General features: G+C 43.3%; 1 protein-coding gene across 7 annotated transcripts in view; it reads left to right on the top strand.

The window, feature by feature from the left end:
• Window positions 1-26,925, top strand: part of PPP2R5E (protein phosphatase 2 regulatory subunit B'epsilon) — a 231,084-nt gene that overhangs the window by 113,428 nt on the left and 90,731 nt on the right. The gene's annotated exons all lie outside the window — the stretch shown is intronic.

Raw genomic sequence — 26,925 nt, 5'->3', positions numbered from 1 at the left:
ACAGTGTATAAGACAAGACAAACCTAAAGCACGAAGTATCAGAGAGAGAATAATGATTAATGCCCTGGCTAATAAATTGAAGTTTTGATCTCACAATTTATTTCTCATTCATTTTATTGCCCGGGGGGGGAAGGGGAGGGTGCTTCATGCTGATACAAGGGTTTATTATATATATAAAATGTAACAAGGGGGTGCTGCTCCCTGTTTGCTATGCTCGCCATGCTTGCCAACCCCCACTCTCTCGGGGTAGGCAGCCTTGGCTCTCTTCCCCCTCCCCCCACCTGCCGGGGAGGGCCAGGCCGAGGCGTGGCAGTCATAGCCTGTCCCAGCTCTTCCCCCTCCCCCAGCCACTGGGTCCCCCTGAAGCCAAGCTAGTTTCCCCCCCTCTCCTGCTGCTGGGAGGTTGGGCTGGGCCAAGGCTCTCCCTCTCCCTGTGGCCAAGGACGGTCTGGGTCCACTCCAGCTCTTCTCCCCTGGCTACAAGGACACCCCTGCTCTTACCCTCCCCCCCCCTTGCACTGCCATTGGCCCCAGCTTTTCCCCCAGGCCCTGAGGCTGCCCTGGTTTTTGCCCCCACTCCCATCCCTGCTGGTCCCTTCCCCCGCACCTGCCCTGGTTCTTTCAGGGGAGCCTAGACCAGATTGTGCCTGGCTCTGTCTCCAGACCAGGGAGTGGATGAGAGCTCTCTGGGGCCTTGTAGGCCCCGTACTCTTCATCCCCGGTGGCTGGGTGGGAGGAGCACTCTGAGGCCTCGTAGGACCCACACTCTTCCCCCCCCAACTGCCGGTGGGGGAGGGGCCCTCTCTGGGGTCTGACAGCCCCGTGCTCTTCCCTCCGGCTGCTGAGGAAGGAGGTTGCTGCACAGCAGCTGAAAACTGGAGAAAGGGGAGAAGGAAGGGAGGGGCTGCGGGATGCAGTGTGATGTGATGACATCACTCTTGTCTTGCAGGAAAAACTCTTTTATATAGAGAGATACTTTTACTCACCTTGTGCACTTCCAACTCTTTGTATATTGTCAGATTCACTGTTTCCTTTTGATAGGCTCTTAGGTCCCAGTCCTGCAAACTCTTTGCCTTGTCTTTAACTTCAAACTCACGGATAACTTGACTTAATAATTTCCCCTGTTGTTTGTATAGATCTTTCAGATACGAATAAGAGCATGTGATTCAAATTGTTGGTAGACTTTGTTCATTCTCTTACAGTCTGCCTGAACATTACACAAATCTCTGAACTGTGATTTGCTTTTCAGGAAATACAATATAATGAGAAGGAATTTCAGTGATTTCAGTACAGGCAGTCCCCGACTTACGTGGATCCGACTTACGTAGGATCTGCACTTACGAACGGGGCTTTTCTCGCCCCGGAGCTCACGGGCAGCGGGTCGCCACCCATGTCCTCCGTGGCGAGAAAAGCTTCTCCCGGTCTCCCTGGTCTGCTGGGGAGGTCCAGCAAAGCTGCTGGACCCCCCCCAGCAGACCAGAGACACCGGAGCAAAGCCGCCGCCTGGGCGGCTTTTCTCCCGGGCAAACGAGCAAAGCCGCCCAGGCGACGGCTTTGCTCTGGTGTCCCTGGTCTGCTGGGGGGGTCCAGCAGCTTTGCTGGACTCCCCCAGCAGACTAGGGGGACAGGAGCAAAGCCGCGGAGCACGCTAGTGTCAGCTAGTCCCCCCTTCTCCCCAGCAGACCAGGCTTTTCTTGCCTGCCCCTGGGGTAGAGCAGCTGGGGGCTGCCGGGTTGGTCCCGCAGCGCCGCTCCGGACCAACCCGGCAGCACCCCAGCTGCTCTGCCCCAGGCGTCCTGATTCAGCCGCTGCTGGTCAGTTTCAGCAGCAGCTGAATCAGGATGCCTAGGGCAGAGCAGCTGGGGTGCTGCTGGGTTGCTCCAGTAGCGCCGAGAAGCCGCGCTCCTGGAGCAACCCAGCAGCACCCTAGCTGCTCTGCCCCAGGCATCCCCAAGTCAACCGCTGCTGAAACTGACCAGCGGCTGACTACAGGAAGCCCGAGGCAGAGTTGCTCTGCCCCAGGCTTCCAGGAATCAGCCGCTGATCAGTTTCAGCAGCAGCTGACTTGGGGACGCCTGGGTTTCTTAAGTTGAATCTGTATGTAAGTCAGAACTGGCATCCAGATTCAGCCGCGGTTGAAACTGATCAGTTTCAGCAGCGGCTGACGCCAGTTCCGACTTACATACAGATTCAACTTAAGAACAAACCTACAGTCCCTATCTTGTACGTAACCCGGGGACTGCCTGTATTGAGAATTTAGTGAGACTATGTAAGGTAACGAGTAGTCCTCTGGCACCTTAGAGACTAACAAAAATATATAGAATCATGAGATTCCGTGGGCAAAATCCACTTCAGATTAATTAGATTGGAAATAACAGAAACATCTCTCTGTCTATCTTATCTGTCTATCTACAGCAGAAGTACCTGTGTTAATGAGGCTAATTAAGTGGTCTGCATGTGTCCCATAAGTAGAAGATAAGTTGTTATTGTTCTGTGCTTACTCTTCTGAATAACCAGAAGTGTGCATATTTAGCTTTGTGTGTGCGTAAATGTCGTGTGTTCACATTGCAGTGCATAAGGGGGCTGCATTAAGGTTGCCCCACCACAGTCTGCTCCGCTACTCTGTAAATTTAAAGTAATTCTACTAATTCAATTACTGTGGATTTATACTTGGCGTAATTAAGATTAATTAGGAATTACCAGCTAAAATCTCAGATTTCATGTTATATTTGTAAAGAACAAATCATGTCAAACCAATCTGATAGCTTTCTTTTATAAGGGAGAAGCGATGGGTGTGGCATACCTAGACATCAGTAAAGCATTTGCTACGGTCTTGCATGACCTCCTAATCAATAAACCAGGGAAACACAACCTAGATGGGCTATTATAATGTGGATGCATAATTGGATGGATAACCGTTCTCAGAGAGTAGTTAGTAATGGTTTATAGTCATGCTGGAAGGGCATAAGAAGTGGGGTTCTGCAGGGGTCTGTTTTGGAACTGGTTCTGTTTAATATCTTCAACAATTTAGATGATGGAATAAATCAGGAGTGGGGAATCTTTTAGGTTGGGGGACTGCTGACCCACAGAAAAATCAGTTGAGGGCCGCACACAAGTGAGAAGCCTCTGACTGAGGAGAAAGACACTCCCCACATTCCCCTTGCACACCAGAGCATAGGGGGCCCAGGCTAGTAGATTTTGTGTGTTCCAGCCCTGTGGGGGGCTGGAGTGCCAGCACAGGTCCCCCAATGCTGAGCCTTGGTGGCTGGATCCAGGCAAGCTGTGGGCCGCATCGAGCCCCCAGGCCTGATGTTCCCTACCCTTGGCATAGAGATATGATTATTAAGTTTGCAATAATACCAAGCTTGGGAGGGGTTGCATGTGCTTTGGATGATAGGGTCATAATTCAAAATGATCTGGATAAACTAGAGAAATGGTCTGAAGTAAGTAGGATGAAATTTAATAAGGACAAATGCAAAGTACTCTGCTCAGGAAGGAACAATCTGTTTCACACATTCAGAATGGGAAGTGATTGTGTAGGAAGGAATACTGAAGAAAGGGATCTATGGATCATAGTGAACCACAAGCTAAATATGAGTCAACGGTGTGACACTGTAACGAAAAAAAGCAAACATGATTCTGGAATGCATTAACAGCAGTGTTGTGAGCAAGACATGAGAAGTCACTCTTCTGCTCTACTCTGCACTGATTAGGCTTCACTTGGCGTAGGGATGTAAGCAACTAGTCGACTAGCCAATAAGCAAAAGTGGTTTTCAAATATCTAAAAGAGTGTCACGGGGGTGTGTGGGGGGGGGGAGGCGGGGTTCTCTTTGGCCTCTGATGATAGGACAAGAAGTAATGAGCTTAAATTGCAGCAAGGGAGGTTTAGGTTGGACATTAGGAAAAACTTCCTAGCTGTCAGGGTGGTTAAATACTGGAATAAATTGCCTAGGGAGGTTGTGGACTCTCCATCATTGGAGATGTTCAAGAGCAGGTTGGATAGACAACTATCGAGGTGATCTAGACAGTGCTTGGTTCTGTCACGAGGGCAGGGGACTAGACTTGATGATCTCTCATGGTCCCTTCCAGTTCTAGTATTCTATGATTCTACGATTAACACTTTTCCCCCCTTTATTTCAAGTGGGGAAAAATGGGAGGAGGAAAGAAGTGAACCTGTAGTTCTGTGATCTAGCTATTACAGTTATTGGTACAAATTATTCAAATTTAACTGTATGATCTTTAAATCTCAAGTTGAGTCTGATATTTCTATGCTCTGGCCCAGTCAATCCTAATTTGTACAGCACCCCATATGATATAGTGTGGGTTTTGACTACTTCAGAGGCTCTTTAAAGGGGCTGTTGAGAATTGTCAGAGCCGACAGTCCCCTTAGCTTTGGGAAATTGTGGGAGAGCTGTTGCAATGGAGAGGCCTCACTTCTGGAATTTATATTCCCACCTAAATCCAGTAGTCTGAGAACACAACTTTATTTTGTAGACTTTCGAGTCTTGTCTGTTTAGTAATCATCTATTAACTGGTTTTGCTTGGGTAATGTGTGATTTGCGTGTGTGTTTTGTATTTTTTGTTTGGAGGTTATTTTGTTTTAATGACATTGGTTGCCTCATACTTTGTGGTGCTCTTGTAGTAATCACATCTGATATAGAGGCAGCAGCATGCCTGGAGGAGAGGGGCTGTGTGTAACCGTGAAGGTTTACCGATGAGCCCAAGCTCATTGGTTAACCATTTACGCTATCACATCAATAATTGTCAGAACACATGTAAAGTACCTCAGAATAGGGATGTTAAATTTCAATTAATTAACTAATCGAATAGTCGATGCAATTTCCTGTTGCTACTTTTCAAAGACGAAAGCACTGTGGGAGCATGGGGCAAGTGAGGCAAGCCCCTGCTGGCCCCATGCTCCCCATGGCGTTTCAAAGTGGCAGTGCTGCATGGACCCTGGAGTCAGCTGTTGACTCCCCTGCTGACCCTGGGCTCCATGCCATGCTGTCACTTTGAAATGCTGCAGGGAGCCCAGTGTCAGGCTCCATGCCATGTTTCAAAGCTGCAGCGCCTCACAGAGCCTGGGGAGAGCTGGGGAGTGCCTGACTGATCCTGGGTTCCACACTGCCATTTTGAAACGCTGCATGCAATCTGGGGACATCCTAGCTGGCTCTGGGGCTGCATGTGGTTTTCAAATCTGCAGTTGCCACTATGAAGCATCCTTCTCTTTCCCCCCACTTTCTGCCTCTTTCTGATATAGGTGGCCGGGGGTGGGGGGAGAAGGGAGGCAACTAGTCAACTAATCATTCACTCCCTACCTCAGAAATGTTAAACTTGAAAAACACTCAACCCTCTCTCCTCCTTCTTCCCCACCCCCCAGGCTATTCCATATTATTTGGTATCCTAGCATAATTCTGTTTGCCTGCTCTTGATTTTTTTCCAAGGGCAGGTCTATACTTAAAATGCTGCAGCGGCACTGCTGTAGCACTTCAAGAAAAATGCTACTAAACTAACAGGATTACTTCTTCTATTGGCATGGTTAATTCACCTCCACAAGAGGAGAAGCCTTTCCATCAATGTAGTACTGGTCTACACCATGGTTTAGGTCAGTATAACTGTCATTCGGAGGCATGTGGATTTTTCACATCCCTAGGCAATGTACAGGACAATGTAGCACTTTGAAGACTAACAAGATGGTTTATTAGATGATGAGCTTTCGTGGGCCAGACCCACTTCCTCAGATCAAATAGTGGAAGAGGAAGTGGGTCTGGCCCACGCAAGCTCATCATCTAATAAACCATCTTGTTAGTCTTTAAAGTGCTACATTGTCCTGCATTTTGCTTCAGCTACCCCAGACTAACACGGCTACATTTCTATCACTAGGCAATGTAGTTATACCAACATACGTTTATAATGTAAACCTGTCCTAAAACTTTTTCACGTTTAGGCTGAAAACAGGAAAATTCAGCTCAAAAGTTAATTTTAATTTTAGAAAAGTTTACTTTGTCTGAAACAGAGGGAAGGTCTTCCCTAACCAATATCAGTAACTTTGCTAATGCAACATTAGAATGTCAGTACATTTCATAATATATTTCAGATTGTTTAATACCATGGAAACTATTTCTGTAACAGTAGAAAAAGGAAGCATCATATACTAAAAAGGGAACATTTTGTTGCATGTACTGTCATGCATATGATTTATGGTATTGTTTTCCTTATAGGTCGAGTTTTATTGTGATCTTATAAAACCCTATCTTTAGGCTAAGTGCTGAATGTCTTACTCAGGCAAAAGTACCATTAACTTCAATGAAAGTTTTACCTGAGTAAGACTGTGGGATATATTCTTCAATTTTTTGAAGTACAGGCAGTCCCCAGGTTACGTACAAGATAGGGATTATAGGTTTGTTCTTAAGTTGAATTTGTATGCAAGTCGGAACTGGCTCCAGATTCAGCTGCTGCCACTGAAACTGACCAGGGGCTGACTACAGGAAGCCGGAGGCAGAGTTGCTCTGCCCCCAACTTCCTGGAATCAGCCTGATCAGTTTCAACAGCTGCTGAATCTGGAGCCTGGGACAGAACAGCTGGGGCGCTGCCTGGTAGGTTCCCACAGGACCAACCCGGCAGCACCCCAGCTGCTCTACCCGAGGCATCCCGCAATAAAAGCCTGGTCTGCTGGGGGGGGCGCACTAGCTGCACCCCCTCCTCCCCCCCCAACAGACCAGGGAGACCCGAGCAAAGCCGCACAGGCAGAGGGACCCTGCTGCCCGTGCGGCTTTGCTCCTTTCTCCCTGGGGTGCTGGGGGGAGTCCCCCCCCCCCCCCAGCACACCAGGGAGACCCGAGCAAAGCCGCACAGGCGGAGGGACCCCGCTGCCCGTGCGGCTTTGCTCCTGTCTCTCTGGGGTGCTGGGGGGAATCCCCTCCCAGCACACCAGAGAGACCTGAGCAAAGCCGCACAGGCGGAGGGACCCCGCCGCCCGTGTGACTTTGCTCCTTTGCTCCTGTCTCCCTGGTCTGCTGGGGGGGGGGGGGGTCCAGCAAAGCCGCTGGACCCCCCCCCAGCAGATCAGGGAGACTGGGAGAAGCTTTTCTCGCCCCGGAGGACACGGGCGGCGACCCGCCACCCGTGAACTCCGGGGCGAGAAAAGCCCCGTTCATAAGTGCGGATCCGACATAAGTCGGATCCACGTAAGTCGGGGACTGCCTGTACAACTGCATTTGATCTCTTCTTTGTCTTCTTGTGAAGTGTTCTTAGCTGCCCTCATTATCAAGTCATAGGCTACCATCCTGCCACCCATAATCACATTGATATTTACTGTTTATTATTACATAGTGAAATGGAGGAAAACTTTTATTCATGTTAATAATTCTGGTGATTTCATTGGGAATGGACTACTTTGCCTTTATATGGTATTTTTCACTTGAGTTACTTGGAGCGCTTCACAAATGTCAATAAAGCATTAATAAGTGCCTAAGTTAGATGTTTATTTCAAAAGCACGGATGGAGAAATTGGGGACACAATGATTTTGTTATTTTCCCCTAGAACACATAGAGCAGTACTGGCACAATTGGGAAAAGAGCCCAGATCTCCTGACTTACAGTCCTGTGATCTCTCCACTAGACAACTTTCTTACAGAATCATAAATGTTTGGGATTTAGCTGTGCTTTTCTTCTTCAGATGCTAACTTAGATATCTGTCCTGCAATTGGATCTGTACTGTTCGAACCCTGAGATCCTTTCAGAGGTTCATTGACTTTAGTGGCCTCTCTGTGGGCAGGAGGCTGGCTAAACAGGGAAGTTAATTGGGAGTGATATGAAGAAATGAGCGCCCATAGAAACGATGTAATTTTTCCCCATATGTCTGGTGATGTTATGTGTATAATGCTTTTTCTTTGTCATTTTCCATTATGTGTTCACAGGTAAATAGGTATAGTATAATGGGATACTTCATATATTCACTGGTTGCAGTTGCTGTGTAGTGAGGAGACCATCCATTCTGTTTTCTTCATTAAAAACAGTATTCTTTTCTAGAATAGAAAAGATGGATTGTACTTTTCCTTGTTTTGTTAATATTTTTTTAAAGAGTCATTGATTTTTTTTTTCTAAAAATGAAAGGTAACATTCATCCAGTCTTCTCCCTCAAATCTTTATCCTTTCTTGGGTCCATTCCTGCAAAGATTTAGTTTTGTGTAACTTTACATGTGAGTAATTCAGTTGACTCTAATGTGATGTTAATAACGTGTTTTCAGGAGCAAGGTCTTGTGTGACTGAGAGGTTAATATTGATAATAACTTTAATATAAGCAAATGTCTACACTTTATCTTTAAGGTAAGGACAGGATTTTCTCTAAAATAGAGTAAAGATACAAGGGAACTTCATTAATGGTCAGAGGGAGTAACCTTTTGTGCTTGTTGACGATCACTAGTCTGTAGCAGAATCACTGGTAAATTCCTAATATAGAAGAGGGAGCAGCATTTGCCTCTTGGTAAATTGCCTATAACTAATTAGAGGTGTCAGTGTGTACCTATTTACGTGATTAGCTAATGAGCCTGATACAGAGACTGTGATGTGGAGGGATAGGCGGGAGCCAGTACATGCGGGGAGCTGGGTCTTATAAAGCTGGCTTTCCCCCCCTTTTCCTGCATGCTGCTGCCTCCTACAGAGCACTGGTTCTTGCCTGCCCTCTGCGTGTAAACATTTAACCGTTGTATATTTCAGTGGTTACATGTTTACAAAAATAAATGCATTCTAATACTCCTATAAGTAAGTATGAAGTAGGTGGTGTAGTAAAGGTGTGTATTTTCTTTTTTTCGCCTGGTAGTTTTATAAATGTCAGCTCCTGACTGACAGGCTTTGGACCAGTGGGCTTTTCTAGAGTGTATTAAGGATTTTAAAATGTACGTATGCAGCAGCATTCTTAAGCTCTTATTAATTTTATGCTGTTTTTTGTTAACAGTAGTTGGATATAAGTGTTAATTTGTCATAGGGATGGAAGGGATTAGTTGAATAGTGGACTACCCTATAAGCCTATGCTTATCGGGTAGTCGAGTAGAGTACTCGGACTCCCCCACCCCCCCTTGCTGCCTCTGTATCAGAGGCAGCAAGGGAAGAAGGAATCAGAAGCCGGTGCTAGGGGAGCCATCTTAAAGGCTGGGTCTCCTTAGCACCATGCAGTGCTGCCCATCCATACCTGCCCCATTAGGCAAGGCAGGATATGGGGTGCCCTTAAGTTAGGGAGGTGGGGTGGTTTCTCAAGTGCCCTTGGTGTTAGGGCATTGGCCTAGGGACCCCAAGGTTGTGGGTTTGAGCCCTGCCCACGCATGAGGGCACTAGGCCCACCACCAGCTGCCCCATTAGGAAGGCGGGATAAGGGGCACCCTGAAGATAGGGATGTGGGCTGGGTACTCGCATGGCCTAGGGGTAAGGGCATTGGCCTGGGGACCCCAAGGTTGTGGGATTGAGCACTGGGTGAGGGCACCAGGCCCACCACCTGCTGCTCCTCTGATAAAGGCAGTGGTGTGGGGGGGGAACTGAAGAACAGGGGCTCGGCCACAAAGCAGCCCCTGTCTGTAGGAGGTCCCAGTGGGAAGGGGCTGCTGCTGGCTGAGGAGGTAGCCCAGCTCAGTCCTGGCTTGTGCTGGGGACGGGACCAAACCCTGCTACAGCTCTGCAATTTATAATGCAGTAGGAGCTGGGTAGCCTGTCCCCCAGTTACTACTGTGTATTAAATTGCAGAGCTGCAGTGTGGTTTGGTCCCACACCCTGTGTGAGCTGGGACTGACCCGGGCTGCCTATCGACTAATTGAGTAGGCAATAAAAATTCTATCAACTACCCGATTAGTTAAATATCTGCTTCTTAACCTGTCTGACTTGTCATGCTGTGGCAGGGAAACATAATTCTTAAGTTAATCATTATCCATATGCTCTTGAACCTCTCACAGAAGAAATTGTGCCTCTTGCCTTACAGTGCACTTAAAACTAGACTGCCTTGCAATGTATTTAAATTTAGACTTAAACCAGTGCAGGAGAGTGTAAGGCACATTCTCTTGTGTTACCAAAGCTTATTTTGCACTGAGGGAGAGGAACAACTTTAAAGCTGTTACGTAGCATGTGAGCAGTGGTGATCAAGCACACTGTCAGTTTTCATAGTGGAGAGATGTAAATAGTGGTGTTCCTAAAGGATCAATACTGGGACCAGACCTGTTCAACACATTCATAAATGATTTGGAAAAGGGGGTGAACACAAAGGTTGCTGGAATCACGTTTTGCAGGCAGGATAAAATTACTCAAGATAGTTAAGTTCAAAGCTGACTCTGAAGATTTACAAAGGATTCATACTAGGGATGTAAAAATGTAGTCGCTTAATCGATAAGCAAAGCTTAATGCTATAAATTACACATGTTTCCCCCCCCCCCCACCTCTTGCCAGTAAATTGTTTAGTAGGCTGGCCAGCAGCCCAGCTCAGTCCCTGCTTGCACTGGGTCCTGGACCTACCCCAGCTGTGGCTTTGCGTTTAAAGTGTATTAGGAGCCAGGCGGGCAGGTAGCTCAGACCTCTTTCCCCTGGACAGGGGCTGCCTGGGGACTATAGAATAGTTGACTAACTGATAAGAATTCATGAGTTTAATCGATTATTCAATAATCAGTATTTAACATCCCTAGTTCACACTAAGGGTTACTGGGCGACAAAAGGACAAATGAATTTCAATGTTGATAAACGCTGCAAAATAATGATTATTGGAAAAAATATTTCCAGCCAGACATACAAAATGATGGATTCTAAATTAACTGTTACCACTCAAGAATGGTAACACTGGATAGTTCTTGGAAAACATGCTCAATGTGTGGTGGCAGTCAAACAAACTTACAGACTGATAGGAACCATTAGGAAAGGGATAGATAATAAAACAGAAAATCTCATCATGCCGCTATATAAATCAGTGATTCACCCAGACCTTGAATAATGAATGTCGTAATAGTTGCCCCATCCCCAAAAAGATACGCTAGAATTGGAAAAGATACAGAGAAGGGCAACAAAAGTGATTAGGAATATAGAACAATTTCTGTCTGAGAAGAGATTAAAAAGCTTGGGACTTTTCAGTTTGGAAGAGAGACAACTAAGCATCTGATGGATAGAGATCTATAAAATCACAAATTGTATTTAAAAAAAAAGTGAACAGGAAAGTGTTATTTACCCCTTTCACACAACCCAATAACTGGGGGCATCCAATGAAATCAATAGGCAGTAGGTTTAAAAAAAAATTGGGAGGTATTTCTTCACACAATGCATACTCAACCTGTTGAACTTGTTGCCATGGGATGTTGTAAAGATCTAAAATATAACTGGGTTTAGAAAAGAAGCAGTGAGTTCGTGTGGCACAGGGCCATTTATGGCTGACTCAATATTGTCAGGGACACAACTCCATGTTTTATTGCTCTAAACCAGGGGTGGGGAACCTTTTTTGGGTGAGGGCCACTCACCGACAGAAAAATCAGTTGGGGGCTGCACGCAAGTAAGAAGCAAAGTGAGAAGCCTCTGACTGAGAAGGAGAAAGATACTTCCCACATTCCCCTTACACACCAGAGCATAGGTGTGCCCAGGCTAGTAGATTTAGTGTCCTCGAGCGCTACGGGTGAGTGGCAGGGCAGGCTGAAGCACTAGCACAGGCTCCCCGAAGCTGAGCCTTGGGGTCCACAACCGGCCGCCAGGCCTGAGGTTGCCCACCCTACCCTAAAACTCTGTCTACCAAAGCTGAGACTGGATGAGATGGGGTGGATCACTCAATGGTTTCCTGTTGTGTTCATTCGTTCTGAAGCATCTGGCTTTAGCTTGTGTAAGAAAATGGGATATTGGACTAGATAGACCATTGGTGTGATCCTGCATGGCTGTTCTTACATGCTGAGATGATTGGCAAAGGATTTTAAAACTGTGTTTGTGCCCATTTGCTTCTTTATGATGCATGAAGGACACCTGAAAGATATCATGGTTTTAAAATGAAATTTTGTTTATGTAAGTGTGTGTTTGAAATCTTGTCTACCTTGCTCTTGCTGGAGAATCTTGAGGGCTTCTTATTTACTAAAGATTTCTGTGGAGAGAAACATTTATTATGAGATCTGACACTATGCAATCTACTGCCACTCAAAAGAGTGATCTAACTGCTTTGTATCACCCCATCCTGTTCCTTTCTTTTGTCACTGTCATAGGTCAAGTTTAACCCTGGTTTGATTTCTTTTTTCTTACTGTTTATGCTGATATAACTGTTGTATTTTCAGGTTTAAAATACAGAAACACACTGCAAACTATAGGTGGGTTGCTTCCAGAGGTTGTTTTTGCAGGTTTTATTGTATTAGAAAGGATGGGTTGGATATACAGCCCCGTAAAATCAAATGGTATTCCTAATAGATTGGAAAGTAGGGCAGAAATTATTCAGGGTCACGGAGTTGTAGTATTTCTAGTTTCCTTTTACATGAAAGATCTAACCACTGAATAAGAATACATAAATTTCCATTTAGTTTTCTATAAAAATTGTTTACACTCTCTTCACTCGGAATATTTTAAACATTTCTGTAGTCTAGTTTTAGATACGTTGTGAATTATTTTTTCTAAAGAGATGATCTCTTCATTAAGTATTGTATAGTTCCCCTGGTTAATACGATAATTTATATTTTTCATTTATACATATGCAAAGTTTGAAAAATCTGGTATTCAAACCAGACAAAATTTAGCCAGTGCAGCAAACTTAATTTAACTGCTGTATGTTTAAATGCTGTTGATGGGAGGCTAAATCCTCCAGGCTTCATTTGTTATCAGAGAGGATTTCAAATGGTATTTTAGGGTTAGAGTAGTCTTTGAAGCACAGAGTTATGTTTTCAGCTAGATTAGCTTGTGTGTGGGGGAAAACAACTCTTAATTGGAGGATTATGACCATTATCTTTCCCCTTTTTAATTTTCCCTGTTAGTCTTCTCTTCACTCTTTTTTTATCACTTTCCTCCACACCTTCCTGCACTTTTCCTTTTCCTATGGATTGAAGTGTCATTGCAGCCACTAATGGGCACTATAATCTGTTACACATGAACAGTATGAATTCTTGGGCTAGTTAGAGGTAGAGATGTGAAAATGCATTTAAAAATGTAACCACTAAAGATTCATAATAGTTACATGTGCTGCGGGCTCTGTAGTATAAAGCCTAAATAAGCTTATTTAAGCTTTTTACTGCAGAGCCCTGCAGCGAAGCCTCCCTGGTAGTGGGGCTCTGTAGCTAGCTCCCCAGAAGTAGGGCCATCAGGGAGCCTGCTGTGTAACCTGCCGTGGGGGGTTAAGGGTGAGGCTTACCAGTTAGTCTATTAACCTTTTACATCCCTAGTTAGAGGGGTCCTTCCAATCACTGAGTCAATAAAATTAGCTCTTTGAGTGATATAAAATAGTCCACAGATCTGTTAGTTAGTCTTTCAGTCTGCTTGCAGCTGCTTTGGTTGCTGGGCCAGATGTATCACACCCTTTCAGGAAGGGGTTTGTCTATGCATCTGAAAAGCATGCTAGTTTAATTCTGCCTTCATAGCTTCAATGAAGCAGTTCCAGACTTCTTCGCTGTAGAGCTTCTTTCCCCTTTCCTCTTTAATAGAATAATTTACCCACTCATTTCTTGAGATTGTTTATTGACAAAGGGAATAGGTGTATTCTTTCCCTGATGCTGAGACACTGAGGAGATTGAAGCCCCTGATTATCCACATGAAGTGTGGAATAGTGAGTTTGGAAGAGGGGAAATGCAAAAACACGTGCCTTTCTAATTGTTCCCTAATAGAGTTCATGTGTCCACTGTTGGCATAAACTGGGCCCTTCAAAGCAATTGATTTTGGGCAGGGGTCACTGGTTCCCTCCTTGGGAGAAGGAAGGATTCAGGTGGCTTCAGAGAAGAATGTGCAGCTGAGAGAAGTGGTCGCTGGTTCCTACTGAGGAGAGCAGTGCCTAAAGAATGTTCCTAGTGCATTGGGAAAGTTTGTGGCGGTGTGGCTGAGCCACAACTGTGGAATGTAGAATAGCTGAACCCTGGCCTCAAATTGTGGATTGAAGACCGATTGTAGATTGAAGACAATGCATGAACATGGGAGATTGTGGTAAAGGGCCTTACAGATAGACCTGTCTTTTTCTTTATACCCTAATTTCCTTCCACTGTGAGAGAGTTGTTTTTTTGCTCTAAACCAAATAGAGTTTCCCTTGTAGCAAGCTGCTCCAGGATACCCATTGGACATGCTGGGTTCGAGGGAGTTCTTAGCAGGGAAGACAAATTGCGTTGAACCCTTTAATCTTAGAATAATGAGCATATGGGATCTTTCCTCTTGGTTATGCCTGACCTTGGGCCCTTCTGTTGTGAGGAGAAGATTTGGACACGGAGGGTACGTCTAGACTACATGCCTCTGGCGACAGAGGCATGTAGATTAGACTACCCAGCATAGGAAAATGAAGCGGCGATTTAAATAATCGCCGCTTCATTTAAATTTAAATGGCTGCCGCGCTGAGCCCATCAGCTGTTTGTCGGCTCAGTGCGGTAGTCTGGACGCTCCACGGTCGACATCAAAGGCATCTGTCAACCTCTCAGGTATGCCTCCTGGGATGAGACATAACTGGGAGGTCGACAGATGCCTTTGATGTCGACCACGGAGCATCCAGACTACCGTGCTGAACCGACAAACAGCTGATGGGCTCAGCGCGGCAGCCATTTAAATTTAAATGAAGCGGTGATTATTTAAATCGCCGCTTCATTTTTCTGTGCCGGGTAGTCTAATCTACATGCCTCTGTTGCCAGAGGCATGTAGTCTAGACATACCCTTGGTTCTATCTCACGAATAGCCAAAGGGAGTTGTGGCAAGAAAGGGCCTCTCAGAAGAAAAGAGAAGTGAAACCACTAAGGATATGCACAGTTCCCCCCATAATTGGGAGATCATCACTTGGACCACAGAGGGAGTTTTCTCTGTAACCTTCAGACTTGGAAGAAACTAAAAATGCTGCAAGAAAACAGTCTCTGAACACACATCCAAACTTAGGTTTTCCTTACCTTCAGAAAAAAATCTGGAAAATTGGAAGTATACAGATGTGTTCCCCCTTGTTGTACTCTGTAGACTGGGCAAGATGTGGCCCGGGGGCCACTAACACTTTGATCTGGCCTGCAGACCTCATCTGGCCGCTTTCTATATATATCCTGCTGCCTGTGCCACCAAATTTCCAGGCAGTGGTTTATGCAACAGGATTTAACTTAAATGGCTCACGGCTCACGGTCATGATGCTATCCTGGCAGAGGCTGGAGCTGTGAGATCTTTAAATAGCCACAGCAACCCTGGATGGCTGCCAGGCAACACAGTAGTGGCGGGTCCAGGAGCTGCAAGCCCTTGGCTGTGTTTTTAATTCATAGCCTCTGTCCCCAGACAACTTTGGGTGGAGCTCCACTCCTTCTGCCCTAAGCCCCATTCTTTCCGGGGTGGAGCCAGCTAGGGTTACCAGATGGTTTAACCAAAAATACCGAAACACCCCCCGCCAAAAAAAAAAAAAAACCACCAGGACCCCAAGAGTTATTAAGCAAATAAATAAAATAAAACAGCATGGTCCCTTTAAGCTCATGCAGAGTCAGAATAGGGATAGGAAGAGGAGAGGTTGAGCACTAAGACCCAGGCATTGCTTCCTCTTGCTCAGGTCTTTAGGCTTTTTGCCGGCAGCCATCGTTTTCTTGGTCGAGCCAGAAGGGAGCTTCCCTGCGGAACCAGGTAAGCAGCGGGGGCTGGGCCCAGTTGCTGAGAGTGTCGTAGGGTTGCCAGGTGTCCAGTATTTTTGCCTCCTTGCAGGGCAAAAAAACCAGAAAACACCGGACATTTTAGGTGTTCGGTATTTTCTGAATTTTTTTTTTTTACCGGACAGGAGGTGAAAATACCAGACTGTCCGGGTCAATACCGGACACCTGGCAACCCTAGAGACAGCCCATGACCATGTACCAAAATTAATTAAGTGTCTCTCTCTTCCCCCCCTTCTCCCTCACTCCCCCCCCCCCCCGGCAAAAATTGTTACCTGCCTCTGCCTCAGAGCATCACTGTCCTTTTCCTTTGCCGGATAATCCTAGCGTGAACAGGAACGCTTTCTAATGTAGGTATGTACATGGCTACCATCACTGTAGTATTCGAGTGCCTCAACCTTCATTCTATATTTATTCTCACAATATGCCTGCGAGGTAGGGTAGTACTGTCATTCCATATATTGTTTATATCTTCAGTTTGTTTTGTTTTGTTCTTTAGATGAGGAGCTAAGGCATCGAGAGACTAAGTGACTTGCTGAAGGTCACAAAGTTTGTGATGAAACAGGAAATTGAACCTGATTCTCCAAACAAATTTTGAAAAAAACTGAAATTTAAGACTGACTTTAAAAGCAAATAAGTGGAGAATTATCTTTTTCTATTAATGGATTTGAAGAGACTTGTTTACCTAGATATCCTATTTTCCTTAGCAAGTTCCTCTCTTCATGCTAAATTTAGAGAAGAGCCTGCTGACTTATACTAATTGATTTATGAACTAGGAAATAGAGTTAGGAAAAAAGGTTAACTGGTAAGCATCACCCTTAATAGGTGATGCTTACCAGTTCTGGTTAACAGGTGGAGTCCGAAGCAGTCTCTGTCTGTGGTGGGTCTGGGCTTTATCTATTTATTTCCTTGTTCCAGTAAAATTATGTAACAACACTAACCTTGTATTACAAAGAGAGCTGGTAAACCTTGTCTAGGCATAGGCTTATATAGGGGGTATCAATATAGTCATATATTATTAAGCAGTATTGCAAAACCACTTGCTACAATTATTGACCTTTTGTGGTTCAGCAAATATTAGGGGTTTGGAACAGGTCCCATATGAGGAGAGATTAAAGAGACTGGGACTTTTCAGGTTGGAAAAGAGGAGACTAAGGGGGGATATGATAGAGGTATATAAAATCATGAGTGGTGTGGAGAAAGTGAATAAGGAAAAGTTATTTACTTGTTCCCATAATATAAGAACTAGGGGCCACCAAATGAAACTAATGGGCAGCAGGATTAAAACAAATAAAAGGAAGTCCTTCTTCACACGGCGTATAGTCAGCCTGTGGAACTCCTTGCCTGAGGAGGCTGTGAAGGCTAGGACTATAACAGGGTTTAAAAGAGACCTAGATAAATTCATGGAGGTTAAGTCCATATATGGCTATTAGCCAGTATGGGTAAGGAATGGTGTCAGAGGGTGGAGATGGATGGCAGGAGAGAGATCGCTTGATCATTACCTGTTCGATTCACTCCCTCTGGGGCAATTGGCATGGTCCACTGTCGGCAAACAGGGTACTGGGCTGGATGGACCTTTGGTCTGACCCAGTATGGCCGTTCTTACGTTTTAAATAATCTGATTCTGCACTCGTTAAGTATCGAGAGTGCTAGAATAGTGTAGGGATGTTAAATTGTGGGTAATCAGCTAATCGAGTAGTCGATGGGATTTCCATCAACTACTTGATTAGTTGATAAGAGGGAAAATGAAGAGCCACAGTGGGGTTAGCTCCCAGCCTGGGAATTAACTGCACTGCGGCTCTGTCTTTTAAATATACAGGCAGTCCCCGAGTTACGCGGATCCGACTTATGTCGGATCCGCAGTTACGAACGGGGCCCGTCTCCCTGGTCTCCAGCAGACCAGGGAGAGGAAGCAAAGCAGCGGAGCATACGGTCAGCGGACAGCCCAGACGCATTTGGGCTGTCTGCTGCCCGTGTGCTCCTTGGCTTTGCTCTGCTTTGCTCCCCGTCTCCCTGGTCTGCAGACCAGGGAGACGGGGAGCTAAGCAGAGCAAAGCCGCGGAGCCCAAGGGCAGCAGGGCAGCCACGGCGCGTCTGGGCTGTCCCGCTGCCCCCGTGCTCTGCGGCTTTGCTCCGGACGCCTGTGGTACAGCAGCTGGGGCGCTGCCGGTTGGTCCCGTAGCACCACTCTGGGCACTACTGGACCAACCCGGCAGCACCCCAGCTGCTCTGCCCCAGGCGTCCTGATTCAGCCACAGCTGGTCAGTTTCAGCAGCGGCTGAATCAGGATGCCTGGGGCAGAGCAGCTTGGGTGCTGCTGGGTTGGTCCAGTAGCGCCGAGGAGCGGTGGCGCTACTGGACCAACCCAGCAGCACCCCAGCTGCTCTGCCCCAGGCGTCCCCAAGTCAGCTGCTGCTGAAACTGACCAGTGGCTGACTACAGGAAGCCCCTGCCCCGGGGGCTTCCTGGAATCAGCCGCTGATCAGTTTCAGCAGCAGCTGACTTGGGGATGCCTGGGGTTCTTAAGTTGAATCTGTATGTAAATCAGAACTGGCGTCCAGATTCAGCTGCTGTTGAAACTGATCAGTTTCAGCAGCGGCTGAATCTGGACGCCAGTTCCGACCTACATACAGATTCAATTTAAGAACAAACCTACAGTCTCTATCTTGTACGTAACCGGGGGACTGCCTGTATTAAGAGCCACCTTTTACATGTATTAAGAGCCGGGAAATGTATTCCTGGCTTGCGCCTGGTCCTCCCGCTGCACCTTTGTTTTTAAAATATATTAAGAGCCGCTGGACTAGTCGACTAGTCACTTACATCCCTAGACTAGTGAGGTTTAACCTGTACATGTTAGTAGTAATACGTGTATTGGAGCTTAATCTATAGAGATTCAATGCTCTTCCTTCCTTTGGCAGTTCTGAGACTCTGTCGTGTCCACAAAGTTGCAGAAAACTTTAGTTTGATACAAAAGAAAAAAAGCCCTTCATTTTGACCGGAAGCTTTTTAATTTTTTTAAGAGCCACTGCAGGATTAAAGTCTCCTCTATAAACCCCTAATTTCCTTGAGTTGCTTAAGAAACAAAATCTATAACATAAACCTACAAAAATGCATGTGGTTTGAAGTTTCCTTTTGAAGGAATAGAGAACAGTTTTTTCCTCTGCCAGCACTCAGTCCTTCAATCCAACTGGCCTGTTTTATATAAATTTCAGTAAATTAGCTTCAGCTGCCCTGCCCTCTCTCAAGCTTGTGAGTGGTATATCTGTATACAAGATTCTTCCTTTCAGAAAGATGTCTCCTCATTTTGGTAGGGAAACCTTGGTTGGGAATTCAAAAGAAAAGGTGATGAGAACTCTGAGGCTCAAGGCATCTGTACTGCCAGTCACAGTTTCATGTCTACAAGTTAGCCTTCAAAGCCAATTCTTTTTTTCATGAGGTCTGTACGAGGGATGTAAGCGACTAGTGACTTGACTAATTGCTCCCTCCCCATTGCTGCCTCTGTCAGAGAGAGGCGGCAGCAAGGAGCGGGGAGCAGGAGCTGTTGGGAGCTGGCTTAAAAGCTGGTTCCCCACCAGCACTGTCTCCATGGGGAAGCAGGGCAGGGGTGCAGCGGGGAACTGGGGGCGCTTCCATCTTTGAAATGTAGCAAGAGCTGGAGAGGCTCTTGCTACATTTCAAAGGCTGAGGCGCCCTTATCGACTAATTGAATAGTCGATGCAGATTCCATTGACTATTCAGTTAGTTGATTAATCTAAATTTAACATCCCTAGTCTATACCGTTTTCCCCAGAAACAGGAGATTGTTACTGTATTTTTAATCCAAATCATTATGTTGTCCAAATGAGAAGCTATGTCACAGTCTGGATTTACACAGAGTTCTCCGGATGTACACAAGTGTACATACTCTTCTGTAAATCTAAATCCTCCTTCATGCTTGATCATGCTTTACATTTTTAGAGTAATTTCAGTAATGGGAAAATATGCTGAGTCTTGCTAGTAACAAGCAGAGGTGAATGCTTTTTCTTAAAGGTTTTCACATTAATGTTATGTTTGAAGATTTTAAAAACTGGTTTAAACCAGATTTATAATAGAGAACAATAATATCTATGTGATTTTTTTTTTCCCCTTCCCTCCTTAAAAATTGTTTTGCTTTTTAGAAGTTGCAATTTGACATTGGGAGCTTTTTTTAGATTCTAATTCAGCAAAGAATTTAGCTACATTTCACAGAGTGTAGGTATTTGTATTTTGTCCAGCCTCGTTTTAAACGTCCCATGCTTATCTCCTATCCTTTGTGAAACTATTCCATAGCCTAAGAAAGCTCTTTATCTGTTGGGATCAATATCTAACAGATAAAACACAAGATGGGATATTAGTTGGTGTCTGCTACAGACACCAAATCACGAGTGAATAAGATGACTGTCACTTTTCGATAATGTGTAAGAAGAAAAGCTTGTGATCATGAGGAACATTTGGAGTAAACATATGCTTTAGGTCTCATTGTATCATACTAAAACATCCTCAGAATTTCTAAAAGTTATATATGACAATTTACTAACTCAAAAAGCATTATGTACAATATGTGCTAGATCTTGTATGAGCTTGGGGGGGGAGGGAGAGGGAAGGACTCAGTTGAGATGGGCTGGAGCAGTCGCTGCTGCTGCTGCTAAAAAGTCCAAATCTGTTAACTACAGAACAAAACAAGAAACACATGCACACAAAAGATACAAAATGCAGCTTCTGTCTCTGGCTTTGACTCTCAGTGCTGGAAAAATATAGGCATAGCTCACAAATCTTATCAGCCACTGCAAGACCTAACTGCTTGTACTAGTATCGGGCTGTGTTAAGTATTGCTTTTAGCTGCCTTTCTGGTAACAGCCTAGCACTGATGCCAAATAAAGTTTTGTCTGGCAAAACCCGACTTTTATTGGAGAGAAGGAAAAAGAAGGGGATTGGGAAAGAGAAGAAATAAATTGGTAATGGAAAAAGATACATTGGGACATGGGGAAACCATGTCTCACATTCCAGATGTTTGTTGTTCTGGATTTAGCCAGAGCCGGTGGAGGAGGTGGTATCATCTAAGTCCTTCTTTCTAGCCCAGTCTGCTCAGGACATCTCCCAGGATTAGGATGAAGAAGGCACAATAGTGTCTCTTTGGATCCTTGCTCCCTAGGAGATGGGTCAAGGTGGTGGGGGTTTGTAGCCATGATGGTGAAGCTTGCTCATTCCCATTCTTATAGACTCCTAAGAAATGTAGGTATGGCATAGATGTTGAGAAGTCATCAGATACAACCCCCTGCTACAGTTTTTTGTCTCTGTTACCCAGGCATTTCCCCCTCAAAAGTTTACTCTTCTAAGGACTTCAGATGGGAATGATGGATGAAATAGTTCATCCTCTCTATTTTGTCCACCAACAAAGCCTGATTTTTAACTCCCAAATTTGGTTAGTTAATTGTCCTACACTGTTCTTGTATGAGACATGATCTTAATTCAGTTCTTGAGTTGTATTAATATTCCTTTTTGTTTGGACTAATTCACTCTTTCTGTCTCTCCTTAGCTCTTTTCACGATCTATTTTGACACGTTATAGGTGATTGGAACTAGGGATGTTAAATTTAGATTAGTTATATAATCAAATATCAATAATGAAATGTAGCAAGAGTCCATCGACTATTCAGTTAGTCTATAAGGGAGCCTCCACCTTTGAACTGTAGCAAGAGCCCTACTGGGCTTTTCCTACAGTTCAAAAATGGAATCCTTGCAGGGAGTGCCAGGCTTCCTTTTGAAATGTACGAAAGCCCTGGCAGGGCTCCTGTACATTTCAAAAGCAGAACTGAAACCAAAAGTGTGCAAGCAGAGACTGCTTCAGTCCCTGCTTGCACCATTTCTGCTGTGTCTCTACCTCCTCTGCCCCCTGCAGAGACGGTGCTGGGGGGGAATCGGCTTCTGCTCCCCCCCCTTGCTGCCTCTCTCTGATAGAGGCAGCAAGGGGGGAGGGGAAGTGTCTAGTCGTCACTAGTTGACTGTCCAACAAGCTTCTGCTTATAGGATAGTCGACTAGTCTCTAACATCCCTAATTGGAACATTTCCTAAACTTTTGGCCACATTCCCAGAGTTAAGTTCACATTCAGGGTAAATTTGTAGGCTCAGTTATAACAGGAGGTCTTGAACAGGACAATAAATAATTGGCTTAATCTGCAGTAAGAGATTTAGATTAGGTATTAGAAAAAACTTGTAACTATAAGAATAATTAAGCACTGGAATAGATTCTTAGTGAGGTTGTGAAATCTGTCATCTGTATTTAAAAAGAGGTTAGATAGACATCTTTTGTGAATGGTCTATGTATCTTTTGTCTTGTTTCCGAGCAAGGGGCAGGTGTATCTGACCTCTTGAGGTCCTTTCCATCCCTATGTTTCCATGATTCTGTGATTCTATCCGAGGAAGCAGTGACTCTGAACAAGACACATGGCTTATGGTAGATAATCAGCTGAACATTGGATCCGAAGTGTAACTTTGGCCAAAAGAGTTCGTGTGATGCTTGGATGCTTACAAGGGGAAATCTCAATGAGGAGTAGAGAGTGTTACATCTATTGGACATGAGTGTGAATTGCTACTGGAATAGTATGTCGAGTTTGGGAGTCCATAATTAAAGAAGAATGCTGATAAATTGGAGAGTGTTAGAAGAAAAAAATGAGAATAATTAAAGATGTGGAAAACATTCCTTATAGTGGAAGACTGAAGGAGCTTGGACTACTTAGTTTAACAAAGAAGTGATTAAGACATGACTAGATCATAGTTTTTACATGGGGAATAAATACTTGATAACCAGCTCTTCACTGTAGTGGAGAAAGGTATAATATGATCCAATGGTTTGAGATTGTAGCTAGCCAAATTCAGACTGGAAATAATGCATAATTTTTTAACTGTGAAGTTAATTAACAAATTACAGAGGGTTATGAGGGGTTCTCCATTACTAGTAATTTTTGAAGTCAAGATTTGTTTAAAAAGATGCTCTCGTTAAAAAGAAATTATTTAGGGTAAATTCTGTCTCCTGTTTTTATGTCAGATTAGATTAACATAATGGTACCTTCTGGCTTTGGAATCTGTGAAAGTGTGATGTGAGAATGTCTTTCCTGTTGTTTAGTCATCCTTAATTTTATTTCATTGCTATTAGTTATAGCCCACATCCTAGAGTAATTTTCTTTTTCCTTAGTGTTTATGCTCCTTAAATATTCATAGTGTTTTAGAATGGCAGTACTATTCTCCCTCCCTTTTCAAACCAGTTGTATCTTTAAGTGTGTGTAATGTGCCTGTATTTCTCTATTCTCCATTTCATAGCTTGCTTCAGTTTGTCTGCATCTTTCTGACAAAACTTCGTTGAATGAACACTATTAAAGGTGTGGTCATACTATATTCTTACAGAAAATAACTTTACGCCTCCTTTCTTGTGATGTGATGCTTCTTTGTGTGTCTTCCCAAACTGCATGGGGCTTTTTTGCTGCCATATTGATTGCTATCTCATGTCTCATTTGATATTCACTTCCCCCCCGCATTATTGCTTTTTCACTTCTTCTCTCTTGTTGAATACCTGTGCTTGGAATTATTTTTTCCAGAATTGTTTAAATTACATACTTGTGTAAATAAGCTTTATTTCAATTTACATCTCTTTGCAGAATTTGAAAAGTATACTATTATACAAATAAATGTTACCTATTGAAATCTGTGGTTTGTGGTTTTCCAGAATAAGTCTCACTTCCTTTTCTTAACATATGAGGAATTTGCCTAGATTATCTTGCATTATTTCTGGTCTCTCTGCTGCTCAAAATTCCTCCCAATTAAAATAACCTAGATACATTATTAATATGCTGTTTTATTATTTTAAAATAATTAATGAAGATATTAATCAATGACTCTAATATTGGCTCCTCAGATACCCCACTGTTCACCTCTTTCCAGTCTGATGCATTGCCATTTATTTTTACACTTTGTTATAGTTTTTCAGTGTTCAGTTTCTCCCTGTGGTCTCTCCCTGACCAATTCACCTTAATATATTGAAGTATAGGATTTTGAGGGAAGATTCAGTAGGATTATATTTCTAATGCTGATATGGAAAAAACAGTCTTGATACAATGAGAATATACACTAAAACTATGTCATCTCTGTTGTCTGAAATTTATTTTGTTTTTGATGTACTGTTTTTGCACTTGGATTTTTAGTTTTATGTTTAAACAGCAAAGCTGTCCAAAGTAAAATACGTACTAGCAGACTGCAGTTTTATCTTTATATATTATCATGAAAGCACAATATGATGTCTCTTTGTAGGTCCAACCAGTTGAATCACATTCCTATGTTTTTAACTATATAATCCATAATCCTCAATGTTTTAATCGACTTTTTTTATTTGAACTACATTCTAAGACAGTGGTTCCCAAACCTTTTGGCATCACGCCCCCCTTTTTGATTTTTGACACCCCCCCCCCAAACCAGCAGCAAAACTTGTTGAGCAAAAAGAAAAGGAAAAAAGGAACTGAACAGGGCAACAAAACTTGATTGGGGGAGGGGGAGAGGTTGGATCGCCTCGCACCCCCCCCCTGGAATTTCTTCATGCCCCCCAGTTTGGGAACCCATGTTCTAGGGACTGCGGGGGAGATACAATATGGTAGGTACACTTTAAAGTAATAAAGGGTCTAAGGATGAGAAATGGAATTAGTATCAGTAGAACATTAATTTTGAACAGAAGAAATAAAATCTCAGGTTAGGTAAAAAGCACTTTTAAACATTAGTGATGTTTTAGTTACTGTAAGAGATGTAAATACAAGTCATGTTTCATTTTGTATCTGATCAGTTAAATTAACTTAAAAATGAATTATCCTTTTACAAAACCTGCTAATTTTAAATGTTTACCTATTGCCAGTTAAATCAGTGAGTTACATGTATCGTATTCTGTGGGGAACAGAATTAAGGAAAGGTGGCCAATCTGCTTTTAGTTACAGTGTAAATAGTGGAATCTGAGATTGATGGTTTACCTAAAAAGGGCAAAAATGTACTCATCTCTGGCCCAGGATTCTTATTCAGCAATATGACCTGTGAGAGGTATCATCATCAGACTGGAATAAGAATTTCTTAACTGTGTTAAATCAAATGGTGTACAACATCAGAATTAAAGTTTAGAGGAGCAACTTCAGAAATGCAAATTTGCTGGCTTCTCTAATGCAGACACTATACCAGAGATTTCCTGAATTTGGGTAGGAGTAATTCATGACTGACAAATGGGGCTTTGTTAAAGATTGCATTTCAAGAGTCCTTTGCCTATTTGGTATATTGCTTTACTGGAAGAGTGGAGAAAAAAAATCTGTATTTTTATTTAAATAAAAACTGTCTATATAATGCCTGTAGAGGGGTCAATTATCCATCAAAATTGACCAAAATTGATAGTGCCACCAGGATTTAACACATTATTAGTTTTGCTGATAAGAGAAAATTGAGAGCACGCATTATAGAGAATCAACACAATTTCAGAAAAAGATTTTTTTTTTAAAAGGTACATGTTTTATTTGAAACTAAGATTCCTACAGGGCAGTTTCAGGTATATTATTTTATACCTTTATTACTAGGTGATTAGTTACTTCCTGAAATCTCTGCCAAAGTATTAATACTTAATAGGGTCTTTTGAAAAATTTAGCACTTGTTTTCATGTGTTTTTGTAATTGATAGAAACTATAGACTGTTGTGAAATAAAGTAAATTTTATCAAATGCGTTGCTAACCTTTAGGCAAGTTTCATTGTTCATCTGATATCACAAGATAGGTACTGGAAATTGATCAGTGAGCTGTTAATACACTTCAACAGGTAGCAAACTGACAGATATTACATTTCTTAGGATTTTTATGGGCTTAATTCAAACTACAAACTGATGTAGAGGATACAGATTTCTGATTGGAGTTCATTAGTAGCGACATCTAAAAACTTAGATTTGAGGAGGAGGGCACCAGTGTTCCCTGTAATCTTTTCCATTCATTTGCAGATTTTTTTTCCATTCATGTGCAGAATAAATTTGTATACGCTCTAGGGATGTTAAATATCAGTTAATTGAATAGTTGAGTAACTTCATGAATTCTTATCGGTCAGTCTACTATTCTATAGTCTCCAGGGGCTAGGTTGACAGCCAGTGCCTCTGGCCTCATTCCTGAGAAGCTCCCTGCCACTCCATGCTGCTGACCCTGTATCTGGACCCAGTACAAGCCAGAACTGAGCCGGGCTGCCTGCCTGCCTGGATCCTAATATGCTTTAAATGTAGAGTCACAACAGGGGTAGATCCTAGCTAGACCCATTGCAAGCCAAGACTGAGCCGGGCTGCTGGCCAGCCTACTAAAAAATTTACTGAAGAGAAAATAAGTCTGCAGATTTTAATAGGTATTGCAGATTTGTGTAATAGTATGCTTTTCAAAATTCTGCAGAGATGTAAACTAAAATAAAGCATATTTAAACAATTATGTAATTTAAAAAATTACTACACATTCTGCATGATATGTTTGCTAACTTTTTTTATATATAATTTCTAGATGAGGAAGTAACACGGGCTTTGTATTTGAGAGTTTGCACTATTGCTTAAGACATCCAAATACAGTCTTTCAAGATAATAAGCTTTACTGCGTAAATTCACACTGCTTTCTGTATTCCAAAGACATGTGCTATGAAGCAGTAATTTCATGGAGGTAATGATACTAACTGTAAAAGAGTCTGCTAGTCTGCCTTTTTATAGGTGGATACTAAATGTAGCTTAGAGGTTGGCAGATCATGATCCAAATGGATTTGAAATAATTAAGCAGTTGAGTTGGTAAAACATTTTAAGAACTCCAGAAATGGAGGAGGGAAAAAGTAACAAAACACGACTTAGTTTGATTTTTAAATATGTGCTTACAGAAAAACTTTGGCTGGGATTTGATTTTCATGTTGTGTTTAAATCATTTTCAATGTACATTTCTTCTTCAGTTCTAGCAGGGGAAAATTATACCACTTACCTGGGTTGCACTGTATTGGATAAGCACCATTAGTTTCTGCAGAATTTAAGCTTTCATTAAAAAAGTTTCTATTCCTTATGGTTGAAAAAATAATCTTCCAAACACAATCAAAATTTAAACCAATGCAGTT

The sequence above is a fragment of the Pelodiscus sinensis genome, chromosome 4 (assembly GCF_049634645.1).
Source record: "Pelodiscus sinensis isolate JC-2024 chromosome 4, ASM4963464v1, whole genome shotgun sequence".
In the NCBI taxonomy this organism is placed as follows: domain Eukaryota; kingdom Metazoa; phylum Chordata; order Testudines; family Trionychidae; genus Pelodiscus; species Pelodiscus sinensis.
Note: the sequence above shows the minus strand (reverse complement) of the source record. Positions and strands in the feature narration are given on the sequence as shown.